The 12,553-nt window shown below is 40.4% G+C and overlaps 1 non-coding gene across 1 annotated transcript; it reads left to right on the top strand.

Annotated features, from left to right (window-relative positions):
* The first annotated feature begins 9,856 nt into the window (after positions 1-9,856).
* LOC131228272 (small nucleolar RNA R71) lies at positions 9,857-9,963 on the top strand. The gene has a single exon (XR_009162783.1). It is a non-coding gene; the product is annotated as a small nucleolar RNA R71 (small nucleolar RNA).
* Positions 9,964-12,553: the final 2,590 nt, after the last annotated feature.

Genomic DNA, 12,553 nt, shown 5'->3' on the forward strand with positions numbered 1-12,553 from the left:
ATGGAAACCCAGTGATCTTGCATTCTGGCTGACTTTCAGGCCGCTTGAGCTTCAGTTTCTCGATTTTCGCGGATCTCTGGCGTGTGATTCCGTCGATCTTGGTCCCCTGGAGTCCGTCCCTTGCCTTTAGTGTCATCAGAGCATTAAATCCATGCTTTAAGCTCTCTTTTCAGTCCACGCTTGTAAATACACTCTGCATCATAAACATGATTGAAGCGGGCCGTTAAACGGTATCATGTTCGTAAATTCAAGCAATAACTGGGGTCTAATATACAATATTTGACCCTCAACACAATCCCCAACCAGCATTTTGCTAGTCCGGAGCAAAGTATGCAAAAAATAATTTCAGAAATAAAGGACAATTCCTATAAACCCAAGTGACTTGTGAACAAATAATCGAGATGCGAGAATTCTAAGATTCATGAATGGTGAGTGAAATTTTCTCCTGGAATCAAGCTCACGGTAAACTTCATAATCAAGTTCAAATATTAATCCCACAATCAGAGAAATTCTAAACATTGAGTTCCATGGGTGTATCGTGTAGTCTCGGCTTATCATTAAGATTCACTTCTTAATTCCATGATATTATCGGTAAACAATAAGATAATTCATAATAACCAAAACTTTCCTTATAGATCATCTTTTCATTAATCGACCTTTGATATATATATATATATATATATATATATATATAATTTTTTTTCATTAAAATACTACCAAGGGGAGGAATCAAATCTTCACCTTTAGGGAGCAAACCTATGATGAAGACCATTGCCCACCCCTTTCCGACGGCTACTTTGGGAAATTGAACCTTCACTCATAGGGAGCAAACCTATGGTGAAGATTATTCACCCAATCCTTTCAATTTTTTCAGGCCAGTTCCTTTCATGCTTAGTGAGTACTAAGTAAATCCTTCAATATCAACCTGAAACCTTAATGTGAAAGCGAGATGTGACATGTGAGATCATAATTCAATCAGTGTTTACAACTTCTAATTATAGATTAACAATTCAAACTTAACTATGAAATCCAATAGATATTGAATCCAAGCGTCTTAAATTACCAACATCACGTATCTTGAAATTCTAAGTGCCCTAGATGGCCGTCAAAATCCTTTCGAGTTCACAAGAAAGTCCAGAAAAATTAAAAAATTTTCACAATTTTTGCTCAAGACCAAGAAACTGCTAATTAGGAAACCTAATCTCCCACCCCCAACCTAAAAGCTACATTGTCCTCAATGTAAAAGAAATAAGCATGCAATGCACATGGGACAACGAAAATATAAGAGTGATGGAAAGATAGTACCTGGACGAAAGAATTAAGAAGCTTTCCAAAAATATTTATGTAAGAGCGGGTCAGCACAAGAGAAAAACTAACAGAAGTAAAATAAAAAATAATAAAAATAAAATCTTATCTATACCACTTTCGTAGGTGCTCTCGATTGCATTTAGCGTATGCAACAAGCCTTTAAACCCCTAGGTTGCCCCTAGTGGACGAGTTGTAGTCTCGTGAGGGTTTGCAGTAATGTTACCCACAAACATTGAACTAACTAATGATAAAAATAAAATGAAATGAAGAGCCGGGTGTTCACTCCCCAAGTATAGGGTTGTGATGTAGTAATAAACTCGGTAAGACCGAGGTCGAATCCACAGGGACTGAAACTTGTACGTTTCCTGAAACTAGGTAAAAATAGAACTAGCCTAAGATGCAATCTAAATCAAATATAAATTGATGAATAATGGTGAGAGATTAATGTAAAACTGAAGGAATTCAGAGGAAGGAAACTAGGGATTCAGAGGATCCACTTGTAGGGATCAGGGAGATCTTATGCCTGCATTAAGATTCATAGAAATCAAACTGAACCTACTTGATTTAATCTTCATGTGATGAAAGGAATATGAATCAGAATGGATTCTATCATCAAACCATGCCCAGGAAACAAAGCAAACAACAGAATTAAACCAATTACCAACCAATCAGATGATTGTGAAGGTTAGGAAGGATACCGCCATCCAGCCATGCCCAGGAGACGATGGCGAACAACAGGGCTTCCTGACGTCACAATCAAAATACGGAAAAGGAAATACTCAAAGCCATTGCAAACCCATTGTAATGTCAGTCACAACAGGCCATTAAAGACTACAAATATTCTCATAATAAAATTAAATCAAAATTCAATTCAGTCTAAATAAAAGGCATAATAACAGTCTCCCATCACGCTACAGGCTTCACCTCTTAGCCTTAGCTAAGAGGTTCAGCCAGACATGAATGGCTTGAACTCAAAGCAAATAAAAAGAAAAAAGAAAACGAAAAATAAAGGAAAATAAGGAAAAAACTTCTTATCTTTTCTCTCTCTCTCTCTCTCTCTCTCTCTCTCTCTCTCTCTCTCTCTCTCTCTCTCTCTCCCGACTCAGCTTCTTCTTACGCCCGACCCAACCTCGTCTCTCTCTCACGTTCCAGCCGTCTCTGCCCTCCCCAAGCTTTTCTTTCTCCCCTGTTTTATAGAAGACCCCCCTGAACACTTCGGTCGAAATTTCCCTTCCGCACCAGGAGAGCTTTCGCACTTTGTTTCTACAACTGAGTTCGTATGCGCAGTAAAAATGCAAAATGACTTGCGTTTGGAGTGTATTTGCGGCGTGATTTTGACCTACCTGACAATTCTGAAATCTTGGCTAGGGTATTGGACTCCCTGTGGACACATTGGACGGTATGGATCACTCAAAGTATTGATGACCGTGGCCCCTATCCCCTGCAAAAATCGGGTTGTGTTCGGACGCAAAATAGGGGTGCGAATCTCCTTCGCTGTGGCGTTGGTGGAGCCCATTTCTTGATGTTTCTCGCAGGATCCAATTGGTTCATTGGATTGTGCATGAAAAATTGGTCAGACATGACTATTTTTTCCTGTGTTTTGGTATAGTCCATTCAATTTTTGCTTACACCGTCAATCCTCTGTTTGAACGGCTGAAGTTCTCCCCTCGCAGTCTTTTGAAATTCTGCCACCTAGGCAGTAACAAGAGGTGTCATGGGGATCTGCTGGACCGTCCGGATTGGACCGTTGAAACATGGTGGTGGCCCACAAACGCCAGCCGCGAGCTCTGTTTGCGCGCTGGAAAGACTTTGAATTGGAGAGGGAGACGTCGGTCAGCGTGCGCTGACTGACTTTGAGGAATTCAGTGCACGGCTGGTGCACTTGTGTACCGTGCACACGTGATGCACATGCAGTCCTACAGAGATGTTCATGAGAAATCCGCTCCGTCCATCCGTATTGTCAGCTCATTTAACGCGTTGAGACCAATTTTCAAGCATATCTAGATAGCAGGCGGGCCCAAAATCAATGGTTTTATGGGCTGATATGTCCATTGGGCCAATTCCACAGCGATCCAATGGATGAAATTTTACATGTACGGTTCATTTATGGTCCTCAGGCCACGTATGGAGTTTCGAACTGATCGGATGGTGGGAACCCTATGATCTTATATTCTGGATACTTTTCAGGCCACTTGAGCTTCAATTCCTCAATTTTCTTGGATCCCTGGCATGCAAATCTGTCGATCTTGGTCTCCTAGGGTCCGTCGCTTGCCTTGATGACTTCAGACTGTTAAATCCATGCTTTTAGTACCCTTTTCCAGTCCAAGCTCGTGAATACATCCTGCATCACAAACATGATTAAATCAGGCCGTTAAACAATACTATGTTTGTAAATCCTGGCAATAACTGGGGTCTGATATGCAATATTCGACCCTCAACACAACCCCCAACCAGCATCTTGCTAGTCCCGAGCAAGGTATGCGAAAAATAAATTGAGAATTACAGGACAATTTCTACAAACTCAAGAGATTTATGAAAAATAGTTCAGATACTCGAATTCTAAGATTCATGAATGTTGGCATTACTTTCTCCTGGAATCAAGCTTACAGTAAGCTTCATAATCAAGTTCAAATATTAATCCCTTAATTAGAACAATTCCAAACACTGAATTCCATGGATGTATAGTCTAATCTCGACTTATCAACATTGAGATTCACCTCTCTATTTTAAGGATATTATTGGTAACCAATAAGAGAATTCATGATAACCCACTTGGCTTACACATTATCTTTTTATTCTTCTAATATTTGATTTTATTATTATTATTATTTTTTTCATTCAAAGTAACGCCAAGAAGGGGAATTGAGTCCTCACCTATAGGGAGCAAACCTATGGTGAAGACTATATACCCAACTTTTTCTCATATCATTCATAGGGAATTAAATCTACACCTATAGGGAGCAAACCTATGGTAAAGACTGTTCGCCCAATCCATTCAATTTTCCAAGTTGGTTGCTTTCATGTTTAGTGATTACCAAAGTAAACCTTCGATATCGAACTGAAACCTTAATATGCACACGAGATGTGTCCTGCGAATTCATGTCTCAATCAATGTTTACAAATTCTAGTAATGGATTAACAATTCAAACTTAGCTGTGAAATTTAATAGATAACTGAATCCAAGAGTCATAAAGTACCAACATCACGCATCTTGAAATTCTAAGTGCCCTAGATGACCGTCAAAATCACTTCGAATTCATCAGAAATCCTGAAAAATTAAAAAAAAATTTCACAACTTTTGCTCAAGACCAAGAAAACACTGATTAGGAAACCTAATCTCCCACCCCCAACCAAAAATCTACATTGTCCTCAATGTAAAAGAAATAAACATGCAATGCACATGGGACAACGGAAATATAGGAGGAGTGATGGAAAGATAGCACCTGGACGAAAGAATCAAGAGGCTTTCCAAAGATATCTACGTAAGAGTGGGTCAGCATAAGAGAGAAACCAACAAAAATAAAATAAAATACAAATAACAAAAATGAAATCCTACCTATACCACTTTCGCAGGTACTCTCGATTGCATTTAGCATATGCAACAAGCCTTTAAACCCCTAGGTTGCCCCTAGTGGACGAGTTGTAGTCTCGTGAGGGTTTGCAGCAATGTTACCCACAAACATTGAACTAACTAATGATAAAAACGACATGAAATGAAGAACTGGGTTGCCTCCCAGGAGCGCTAAGTTTACCGTCTTCAGCCAGACAAATAAAGCAACTACCCTAGTCCTAAGAAAACAGGAAACCTACCTATACCTCCATCAGACTAGGAGATCAATCCTGGTAAACAGGATCAATCAGAGGCATGGACATGTCCTTTAAATCAAATTTCTTAACAAATGGTTTCAATCGATGTCCATTGACTTTAAACTCCTTGCCATTGTCGGGATCTCTTATCTCAACGGCCCCATACGGAAAAACAGTGACAACAATGTAAGGGCCGGTCCAACGAGATCGAAGCTTACCCGGAAAGAGATGTAATTGAGAATTGTACAAAAGGATCTTCTGACCAGGCGTGAATGATTTTCGCAAAATGTGTTGATCATGAAATGCTTTCATCTTGTCCTTGTAAATTCTCGAATTATCGTACACATCATTCTGGATTTCCTCCAGTTCATTCAATTGAAGTTTGCGTAGCGAGCCAGCGTTGTCCAGATTGAAATTAAGATTTTTGATCGCCCAGTACGCTTTATGTTCCAGCTCCACAGGCAAGTGACAAGCTTTCTCATAGACAAGTCTAAAGAGAGACATTCCAATAAAGGTTTTAAAGGCAGTACGATATGCCCATAAGGCATCGGTCAATCGGATTGACCAATCCTTACGATCAGGGTTAACCGTTTTTTCCAAAATGTGTTTAATTTTCCTATTAGAAATCTCGGCTTGCCCACTTGTCTGTGGGTGGTACGGGGTGCTCACCTTGTGAGAGATACCGTATTTCTTCATTAAGCTCTCAAATGGTTTATTACAAAAGTGTGAGCCCCCATCACTAATGATGGCTCGAGGCGTTCCGAATCGAGAAAGGATGTTTTCTTTTAGGAATTTAATGACCGTGCGATGGTCATTTGTTCGACACGGAATCGCTTCAACCCATTTAGTGACATAATCCACGGCGAGCAAAATGTACATATTTCCAAACGATTGGGGGAATGGTCCCATGAAATCGATGCCCCAGCAATCAAATGCTTCAATGATAAGGATGGGATTCAAAGGCATCATATTTCGACGGGACAATGCTCCCAATTTCTGGCAACGCTCACAAGCTTTGCAAAACTCATGAGTGTCCCTAAACACAGTGGGCCAGTAAAAGCCACACTGCAGAATCTTGGCCGTAGTCTTTTTAGCAGAAAAGTGACCACCACAGGCCTGTGAGTGACAGAAGGAGATGACGCTCTGATGCTCATCGTCTGATACACATCTCCTTAGGATTTGGTCTGGGCAATATTTAAATAAATAAGGATCATCCCAGAAAAAGTTACGCACCTCGGTGAAGAATTTCTTCTTATCTTGCACAGTCCACTGTGTCGGTATGGCACCTGTAGCAAGATAATTAGCAATATAAGCGAACCAAGGTGAATGGGAGACTCGAAACAGTTGTTCATTAGGGAACATGTCGTTGATATGGGTTGTCTCAAGGGGATCAGAGGTATTAAGGCGAGAAAGGTGATCGGCCACAATGTTTTCTACTCCCTTTTTATCTTTAATTTCCAAATCAAATTCTTGGAGTAAAAGAATCCATCGTATCAAGCGGGGCTCAAAATCATTCTTAGAAAGAAGATACTTCAGTGCCGCATGATCTGTATAGATAATGATCTTGGATCCGATCAGGTAGGACCTAAATTTGTCCAAGGCGAACACTACGGCTAAGAGTTCGTTTTCCATAGTCGAGTAGTTCACTTGAGCAGGATTTAGAGTCCTACTCGCGTAATGAATGACGTAGGGCCTCTTATCTTTTCTCTGGCCTAGGACCGCCCCAAGAGCATAATCAGAAGCGTCGCACATAAGCTCAAAAGGAAGGCTCCAGTCGGGTGGCTGCATGATAGGTGCAGTGGTTAACGTGCCCTTAAGCTTGGTGAAAGCTTCCTGGCATTGCTCAGTCCACTCGTATGGAGCATCCTTTTGAAGAAGATTACATAAAGGACGAGAGAGGAGACTAAAGTCCTTTATGAATCGCCTATAAAATCCTGCGTGTCCTAAGAAGGATCGCACGTCTCTGATATTTTTGGGTGGAGATAGGTTAGATATAAAATCGATTTTTGCCTTATCTACCTCGATTCCTTTGGACGATATGATATGCCCAAGGACAATTCCCTTCTGAACCATGAAATGACACTTCTCCCAATTAAGTACCAAGTTCTTTTCTTCACATCTTTTCAGCATACATTTAAGACTTTCCAAGCACTTGCTGAAAGATGGACCGTAAACAGAGAAATCATCCATGAAGACCTCTAGATATTGCCCCACCATATCAGAAAAGATACTAAGCATACATCGCTGAAAGGTGGCAGGGGTATTACATAGTCCGAATGGCATCCTTCGATAGGCAAAGGTGCCGTAGGGACATGTAAATGTGGTCTTTTCCTGGTCTTCAGGGGCTATCTCTATCTGGTTGTAGCCCGAATACCCGTCAAGAAAACTGTAATAGGAATGACCAGCTAACCTTTTCAGGATCTGATCAATGAATGGTAAGGAAAAGTGGTCTTTCCTCGTGACGGTATTCAACTTCCTGTAGTTAATGCATATTCTCCAACCAGTAGTGACTCTAGTTGGCACGAGTTCATTATTGGCATTGGCTACGATGATGATTCCGGACTTCTTAGGGACCACTTGAGTTGGACTCACCCATTGATTATCAGATATAGGGTATATGATACCCACGTCCAATAGTTTAAGAACCTCGGCCTTAACCACTTCCTTTATGTTTGGATTTAGTCTACATTGTGGTTGCGGAGCGGTTTTTGCATTATCCTCAAGATATATGCGGTGAGTACAAATCGAGGGATCGATTCCCTTGAGGTCCGCTATCGTCCATCCCAGGGCTCCTTTATGCTCAATGAGAGTAGATATGAGCATATTCTCCTGTTCTTTCTCCAGGTGGGCAGAGATCACCACCGGGTATGTCTCATCTTGACCTAAATAGGCATATTTCAAATCAGAGGGTAAAGGTTTTAGGTCAAGCTTCGGCGGCCTGAGGTTAGACGGTAGAGGCACTACATCGGTTTGTGGTAATTCTTCAAATTATGGCCTCCACCCGTTAACTTCAAGTACCGGTGTAGTATCAAGTAAGGCACACGTCTCCCTAATCATGTCATCATCAAAATCATGGAAGTGGGCCAGGCACGTCTCTAGAGAGTCAGAGGATAAGGTTAGAGGTGTCGTATCTTCCACTAAAGAGTCAATCATGTTAATGTCGTGGAAATCGTCATCCTCCTCTACGTTTCTGTCGTTATTGAAAAAGATGTTTGACTCCAATGTCATATTCCCAAAAGACATAGTCATGACACCATTCCTACAATTGATAATTGCATTTGAAGTGGCAAGGAATGGGCGGCCAAGAATGACGGGGATCTGAGTGCTTATGTTATTGATGGGTTCGGTGTCCAGGATGATAAAATCTACAGGGTAGTAAAATCTATCAACTTGGACCAACACATCCTCAATTATCCCTCTTGGTACACGAACAGAGCGATCGGTAAGTTGTAGTGTGGTTAGGGTGGGTTTTAATTCACCTAAACCTAACTGTTTGTATATCGCGTAGGGAATCAGATTGACGCTCGCTCCTAAGTCAAGAAGTGCATGATCAATTCGATGGTCCCCGATTACACATGATATGGTTGGGCTACTAGGATCCTTAAATTTCTGTGGCACGTCTTGCTTTAGGATGACACTCACTTTTTCAGTCAAGAAAATTTTCTTTTGAATACTTTGCCGTCTTTTGGTCGTGCATAAGTCTTTCAGAAATTTGGCATATGAAGGAATCTGTTTCACGGCATCAAGTAGAGGAATGTTGACTTTCACTTGTTTCAACACCTCTAGGATATCCTGAGAGTTAGAGAGAGGTTTTGGTGACACCAACCGTTGGAGGAACGGAGCAACTGGCTTCTCTAGAAGTTCCGGTTCTAATTTTTGTGAGGCATCACTAGATCCATCGTTGTTGTCCTCTTCTGGTTCTTGAGGCTTTTCGGGCCTAACCGGAAGAGTTTTATCAATGATATTTCCACTCCTAAGAGTGGTGATGGATTTAGCGTGCCCCATCTGATTTGAAGAGCTGGGATCATTAATCTCGTACTGCGGTTTAGGATTGGGGAGAGGTTGTGCAAGAAGCATCCCCTTTTCTATGACCGTCATACGAGAATCTATCTTTTGCATAAAATCTGTGATTCCCCGCATTGCCTGAGCCAGCTCTTGTATGGAATTTTGAACCGGTTCCTCTTGAGGTTTCACTTGATTTGGATTTTGATTGAAGAAACCTGGAGGAGTAGCCGTTTGTCCATTCCTCCAACTAAAGTTTGGATGATTTTTCCAGCCAGGATTGTATGTATTGGAGTTAGGTCCAGTAAAAGGTCTTTGATAGTTGTTTACGGCATTAGCTTGTTCATTCAACACTCCTCGAAAGGCGGGTATTGTAGGATAATTTTCAGTTGTATGAATGTTGCAATCACAGATGTCGCAAATAATTTTATTAACCTTATCCTTCTTTCCTTCCATGGCCTCAACTTTCCTTATGAGCGTAATCACTTTACACTTGAGATCATCCTCTTCTTTCAAGAGATATAATCCACCTTTCTCCTTTAATTGAGTCGGCCTAGACGTGGTGTTCGACTTTGGGTAGTAGTCCCATGATTGTATTTTTTCAGCAAGACTATCGAGGTAATCCCATACCTCGTCAACATCTTTATTAATGAATTCTCCATTACACATTATCTCGACCATTTGGCGTATGAAAGATGTCAGTCCATCATAGAAAAAATTTGTAATGCGCCACGTTTCAAATCCGTGTTGTGGGCAAGAACTGACTAAATCTTTGAACCTTTCCCAACATTGGAAGAATGTTTCATCTTCCTTTTGGGCAAAGTTCATGATTGCTTTTCTGAGGGTAATCGTTTTATGATGTGGGAAGAATTTTTTTATGAATTCCCTCTACATGTCGTTCCATGTGCCAATGGATCTAGGACGCAGTGAATGTAACCACGTCTTAGCTTTCTCTTTTAAAGAAAAAGGAAAGAGTTTCAGCCTAATTGTATCCTAAGATACATTAGGAAAACATAATGTAGCTATAATCTCATCGAACTCTTTCAAATGTAAATATGGACTCTCTGATTCAAGTCCATGGAATTTGGGAAGGAGTTGGATAACTCCTGGCTTGATGTCCATTTGTCCTGTGTTTTCAGAGAAAATCATGCATGAGGGCATACTCACTCCCACCGGTTGTAGATAATCTCGTAAAGTACGAGGCGGGGGTGCCTGTTGCACCTCATTCTCATCTTGGATATCCTCCACCCTAGGTGGAAGTAGAGGAGGTTGGTCTTCAGCCATAACTTCAATTAACTCAGGGGATTTCGAGTGGTGTCTAGTCCTGTGATGGATAGTCAACCCCTCAACCAATCCTCCTTCAGTCAAGAGACGTCGAGTGTTGTCACGGGCCCACTTGGGCATGAAACACTCGCAGCCTTCAATCAAATTTAAAGCCTAATCCTAAGAAAGGAAAAGAAAATCTAAAAAGAAAGAGAGGGAGAGTTGGAAAGAAATTACCAAATTGAAGCCCCTAAGTTAAGGACCTGCAAAATAAAAACAAAATAAGTTAGATTCTAAAAGAAGAAAAGTCTAAACTAGAAGGTAAATTACTAAAAGAGAACTGAAAAGTAGAAAGTAGGGAGAAAGCTTACTGAATTAGAAATTTCTATCTTAAAGGCCTACAAAATAGAAAGGTTGTTTCTAAACAAAAATTCTAAAAATAAATTAGGAAACAAATTAGATTCTAAAAGAGTTAAAATTAGAAAGTTACTAAAATAAAAATAGAAGGTTAATTTCTAAAAAGGGGAATAACTAACCAAGTTTCTAAAAACAAAAGAGGAAAATTTCAAACTATTTCCTACAAATAGGAAAATACTAGAATTAGAAAAATTTAAACCCTAACTTTAAAAGTAGAAAAAGTAGAGAAATTAGGAAGGAATTACCAATTTAGGAACTTATGTCAGGATCCTACAAAATATGGAAACAAGTTAGTTTCTAAAAATAAAATAAAATAAAAACCTTTAGCCTAAAGTTAGTAAAATCTTAATCATAACCTAATTCTAAAACTAATTAATTTCAGAAAAACGTAACCGTCAGTCCCTGGCAACGGCGCCAAAAACTTGTTCACTCCCCAAGTATAGGGTTGTGATGTAGTAATAAACTCGGTAAGACCGAGGTCGAATCCACAGGGACTGAAACTTGTACGTTTCCTGAAACTAGGTAAAAATAGAACTAGCCTAAGATGCAATCTAAATCAAATATAAATTGATGAATAATGGTGAGAGATTAATGTAAAACTGAAGGAATTCAGAGGAAGGAAACTAGGGATTCAGAGGATCCACTTGTAGGGATCAGGGAGATCTTATGCCTGCATTAAAATTCATGGAAATCAAACTGAACCTACTTGATTTAATCTTCATGTGATGAAAGGAATATGAATCAGAATGGATTCTATCATCAAACCATGCCCAGGAGACAGAGCAAACAACAGAATTAAACCAATTACCAACCAATCAGATGATTGTGAAGGTTAGGAAGGATACCGCAATCCAGCCATGCCCAGGAGACGATGGCGAACAACAGGGCTTCCTGACGTCACAATCAAAATACGGAAAAGGAAATACTCAAAGCCATTGCAAATCCATTGTAATGTCAGTCACAACAGGCCATTAAAGACTACAAATATTCTCATAATAAAATTAAATCAAAATTCAATTCAGTCTAAATAAAAGGCATAATAACAGTCTCCCATCACGCTATAGGTTTCACCTCTTAGCCCTAGCTAAGAGGTTCAGCCAGACATGAATGGCTTGAACTCAAAGCAAATAAAAAGAAAAAAGAAAACGAAAAATAAAGGAAAATAAGAAAAAAATTTCTTATCTTTTCTCTCTCATCTTTTCTCTCTCTCTCTCTCTCTCTCTCGTTTTCAGCCCTGACGTCTAGCACTCCTCCACACGCTCCAGCAGCCAACCTCGTCTCTCTCTCACGTTCCAGCCGTCTCTGCCCTCCCCAAGCTTTTCTTTCTCCCCTGTTTTATAGAAGACCCCCCTGAACACTTCGGTCGAAGTTTCCCTTCCGCACCAGGAGAGCTTTCGCACTTTGTTTCCGCAACTGAGTTCGTATGTACAGTAAAAATGCAAAATGACTTGCGTTTGGAGTGTATTTGCGGCATGATATTGACCTACCTGACAATTCTGAAATCTTGGCTAGGGTATTGGACTCCCTGTGGACACATTGGACGGTATGGATCACTCAAAGTATTGATGACCGTGGCCCACTATCCCCCGTAAAAATCGGGTTACGTTCGGATGCAAAACAGGGGTGCGAATCTCCTTCGCTGTGGCGTTGGTGGGGCCCATTTCTTGATGTTTCTCGTAGGATCCAATCGGTTCATTGGATTGTGCATGAAAAATTGGTCAGACATGACTATTTTTTCCTGTGTTTTGGTGTGGTC

This window comes from Magnolia sinica, chromosome 15, assembly GCF_029962835.1.
Source record: "Magnolia sinica isolate HGM2019 chromosome 15, MsV1, whole genome shotgun sequence".
Taxonomy (NCBI): Eukaryota; Viridiplantae; Streptophyta; class Magnoliopsida; order Magnoliales; family Magnoliaceae; genus Magnolia; species Magnolia sinica.